Source organism: Rattus norvegicus, chromosome 1 (assembly GCF_036323735.1).
Source record: "Rattus norvegicus strain BN/NHsdMcwi chromosome 1, GRCr8, whole genome shotgun sequence".
Taxonomy (NCBI): Eukaryota; Metazoa; Chordata; class Mammalia; order Rodentia; family Muridae; genus Rattus; species Rattus norvegicus.
The window spans coordinates 191,203,205-191,207,853 of NC_086019.1; the positions used below are offsets into that span (position 1 = coordinate 191,203,205).

The 4,649-nt window shown below is 46.3% G+C and overlaps 1 long non-coding RNA gene across 1 annotated transcript; it reads right to left on the minus strand.

Moving 5' to 3' along the window:
* Window positions 1–428: 428 nt before the first annotated feature.
* On the minus strand, window positions 429–4,383 carry LOC134483874 (uncharacterized). The gene is made up of 2 exons (XR_010061031.1): window positions 3,932–4,383; window positions 429–749 (listed from the first exon to the last, which is right to left on the minus strand). It is a non-coding gene; the product is annotated as an uncharacterized LOC134483874 (long non-coding RNA).
* Window positions 4,384–4,649: the final 266 nt, after the last annotated feature.

The following is a 4,649-nucleotide window of genomic DNA, read 5'->3' on the forward strand; positions in this document are numbered from 1 at the left end:
CGGGTGAATCCTCGGCACCTGGCTCTGTCCCAGAATCCTTACTTCCAACCAGAACTTCCTCCTTCTACTTCCTGCCTCAGCTATAGGCCAGTCAGCCTTACTTGACAGGTGAAGCTTCCAAACAGACATAAGATGATCCTTCCACAGTTGTACCTGTGCAACTCACTTTAAAATGCAATGTGAAGTTCTAGTCCTTGAAAGCTGCTATGACAAACTGTTTAAGATAACTGAAGAATGCCAGTCAATCAAACTTGTGCTCATGCTAGGTACCACTTTAGTTAATTACAGAAGTAAGCTTTTACGTAGCTTCCTATAGATGTTTTCAAAGTTGGACAGAGAGTGGGTAGCTAGAAACAGCAGCATTTGCCTATTCAGATATACTGTATAGAGACAGGTGGTCTTCAGAAACCTCAGAGAGCCACAGAATGTAGCATTTTAACGATATTTTATTAATAAAAGGCCTTCATGACAGTGAGACGCGACTGTTCCTGGCAGCACCCCCATTCTTCAAAGAAGGTGATGAGCGTCGAGAACTCCATATGGAATCGCTTCAAATGTGGCACGCAAGCCACTGGGCGAGAAGCTGTCTTTGTCTAAACTGCTGACAGCACGCTGTCCAGTCTGCGGACAAGCAGCCCATGGAAGAAAGTGTCTGCGGAGCTTTGCAAGGATGTGGTAGGCAAGTGCTTCCTAACTCCTGCTTCGCGGAAAAGTCTCTCATACCCTGAGCCAGAAGTCTGAAGATGAGGCTGCAACAACAGAGAAACCGTGGACAGTCACCCTGGCCAGTCTCCTGTCATTTCTACAGCTCTGAAAGCTGTTTGCTCTACACTTCCTGTTTTCTCAGGTTATGTTTACCCTTCTCAGGCCTCTGATGGGGTTGAAGACCAGGTAGTTATAGCCTCACAGTTAAGCCTAAGTTATTTAGGATCTAAGAAAATGTTTTAAGGTCTAAAAAGATATTTATAGGTTGATAAACACAAGTTATAATAGAAAATGAACTAGGTACAGAAGTTTGGGTTCACCTAGATAAGATAAATAATAAAATACTTGCTGGAAGTTGACCAATACGAATGGACTGGACATTGTAAATACAATTCTCACCTGGTAGTTCTCATATTTGTTCTTAAAGTTTATTAATGTAAGAGGAGTCTTGTACTGAACCAAAAGGGGGAGATGCTTGGGACATTTTCCTGTACTGTGTATGCATAAGCTGCTTTCTGTACCCATAAGTCTGGATGCAGTCCAGACCTTGGTTTGACTCAGTATGTTGTAAAGTATTGTTCGCCATCACCTCCTGATTGGTTAAATAAAGATCTGAATAGCCTATACCTAGCTGAGCAGGAGAGGATAAGGTGGGACTTCCGTGCTCTGAGGGTCTCAGGTGGAAGTTGGGAATCGTCACCTCGGGAGGGTAGATGGAACCTGAGCATCCAGGGAGGGGCTAAGATGGCTGATAACGGGGTTGGGGATTTAGCTCAGTGGTAGAGCGCTTGCCTAGGAAGCGCAAGGCCCTGGGTTCGGTCCCCAGCTCCGGAAAAAAGAACCAAAAAAAAAAAAGGCTGATAACAGTAACTGGGCACATGGCAGGGTCGTAGGCAGTACAGTAGGGTTAGAATAGCTGTGAACCGTGGCCAGCTGTAGTGCAAGAAGCTTTTAAATAAATAAATCAGGTCTCTTTTGTTTCAGAACAAGGGCAGATATAGTAAAGTTCCAAATAGTACTTGTACGGCCGCCACCCCACATCTTTCCTCCGTGTCCTTCTCTGCGCATGCTCTCTTTTTCTCTCACTCCTTCCCTCCCTCTGGCTCCCGGTCTGCAGTAATTTTCCTGTCCTTGTTTTCCAAGACCAGCCAACCCGTCCAAGAGGTATACCTGCTTTTATACTTTAAATTCAGCTTGAACTGGTTTATTACATAAGCAGAGAAAACCTATTGCTAGCGTCAAGAATGAATCTATTTACATTTAAAATGTTACCCATTTCCCAGCTTCCCCTCCGCAACCCCCTATCCCAGCCCCACTTCTTTTCTAGGAGCCGTATCACTTCCAGCATTCACAGCCTGACTGGAGCCCTGTGGACCCTATTTGTCCCAGACTCCACTTCACCCACTTTGGTCTTGTGTATAGCAACATCTGATACCTCAGAGTGTTGTAGAAATTATTTAATCCCAATCCAGGATTTCTATCCCACTTTTGATCAGTTTCCAGATAAAAGACACACAAATTTTATTATTTACAATAAGCCTTAATCAGCACTAGAGCTGGGCAGATATCTACCTCCTATGCTATATTAAAATCAATTTCCCATGGACAACCCTAAGTTATTACTTACTCTGTTTCATCTGGGTTGCTCTTAACTCGAATTGGCCAGCCCTCAGGGTCATGCTTTCTTGACTCCTAACCCTTGACATCCTTCCCCTCCCCCTCCTCCTCCTCCCTCTTCCTCTCCCTCCTCCTCCCCCTCCTCCTTCCCCTCCTCCTCTTCCTTCACCTACTTTTCCCTCCCTCATGGTCTCCTCAGACCCCCAGGCCTGGAACACCAAGCAACACCAACCTCAATTCTGCCCAGCTATTGGCTGTGGGCATCTTTATTCACCAATCAGAAGTAACTTAGGGGCAAGGTCACATAGGTCTATAATGTTGACCCCAGACAAAGTCCCCCTTCTTATAGGGAACCAGGGGAACTCCCTAGAAGGATTAGGTAATCTAAAATGTCATAGTTAGGTGCTAAGGGAGTCATAGGTGGTCAATGATCTGCATTCCTATATCCTGAGCGTTCAGTCATGTGATGAAATACTGCAGTAGCCCAGTACAGGTGGCCCATTCGGAGATAAGATATTCCCCGTTTTTGCCATTATCCCCAGGCTGGTCTTTGGGATAGGGTTTTATGATCTTGTTCTGAATTTTATGATCTGTTCCTAGAGCTTGTTCCTAGAGTCTCATGACTTAGTTTCCAGGGCTTGTGGTCTATTTCTGAAGCTGGTGTCTTATGGCCTTTTTAAAACCAGGCCTGGTCCTTCAATGGAGACAAATGCTGCCCCTTCACCACAGCCACCACAGCTGTCCTGCTCGTACTGGGACCTTATCATGCAGGGCTCAGTGGACAAGGCTACAAGGCTCAGCCATTCTTTTTAGAGCTACCAGAGCCATTGTCTTGTCCTGAGCAAGATTCAGAACTCCTTCATCCTATGAATAAGGTCCTAGGTCTTAATTAAACCTCTTGCTTCAAAAAAGGTTGGGCCAGCATCTTGTCCCTGAGGCACAGACGAGGCAGGCTCCAGTAGTGAAAGTGAGTTTGCTATCTAGTTTATCCTGCTCACTTCAACTTAACTGCTGGCTAATTTCCTCAAAGAAGGTTCTCTCTTTTACCCTAGATAGTAAAGTCTCTTCAACGTTTTGTTTTGTTTTGTTTTGTTTTGTTTTGTTTTGTTTTCAGAAGATACACAGGCACCACATTCATTTACAGAGTCAAAGATTTCAACATACTCTTCCATTGTTTTCCTGATGGATCCGAGTCAGCCTTCCTAGGAAGGACCCCGGGTGGGCAGACAGTCCTACCCCAACATAAGCTTTCAGGAAACTCCTAGAGGGACAGCTTGACAAGAGCTCTCTTACACCCACAGGGTGGGTGGGGTCTGGTGGAGAGCTGGGGCCTAGTCTTGGTTAACTTACCTTATCCTGCAGGTTCTTTTTGTTTCCTTACCTCAGAGTTTGGACTGTCTGTTAGCATTTCAGAAAGCCACAGAGGAAGCACCCAGGACACCACAGGAGTACTCATAATTTGTCTTCCTAGGATTATTCTCTCAGGCTGGTTGAGCAGCCTTTCCAGCAGCACAAGGGGCTGGCACTGAACAACTCTTATTGGGACCTCCAAAACAACACAGGGTTTGGGTTTTGAACCTTGGACAAGAGACTAAGGTGCATATTTTACCTATCAAAGCAGCCATGCCTCCAGGTTCTCCCAGCATCCCTCAGTCACTTCCTGGAATACCCTGCCCCATCCAGGAACTTTCCAGCCCAGGAGCTGGGCACCCCTTCCTTGAGAGAGTCTTCCCTATATAATGCAAACATTTTGTCTATCTTCTTCTCTCTCTTCTCCTTCTCTTCCTCCTCCTCCTCCTCCTGCTGCTGCTCCTCCTCCTCTTCATCCTCCTCCTCTTCTTTCCTCCCTCCCTCCCCTATAACCCCCTTTCCCATGGCAACTTCCCTGGCCTCAATCCTTGGGACCAGTGAACCTGCCTGAGTGCAGCTTCCCAATCAGCCTGCTTTTGATATAACCTAATCTGGCTTTGTTGGTATCAGGAACTGCTTTCATCTCCAGCAATGATGCCACCTGGTCACAGGCACATCCGTTGCCATGGCAACGGCCATACATTCCCAGCATGCATTTGGTTCAGCTTCCACCTTCACCTGGGACCTTTCCTGCTCCCTACCTTTTCTCTCTCTCTTCTCCCTCTCTTGTCTCTGCCATCTCAATAAACCTCCTCCATGTGAGACCGTGTTGGCCTAGTGTGGTTTGTCCTGACCCGAGTTGTGATTTCCATCCCAACAGGCTTAAACTGGCTCCTTTCACCTTTGGCAGGAAAATAACCTATCACAGGAAACTATTCCTCCTTGCTCCATGGAAATTCACTCCACACACTCAGGAA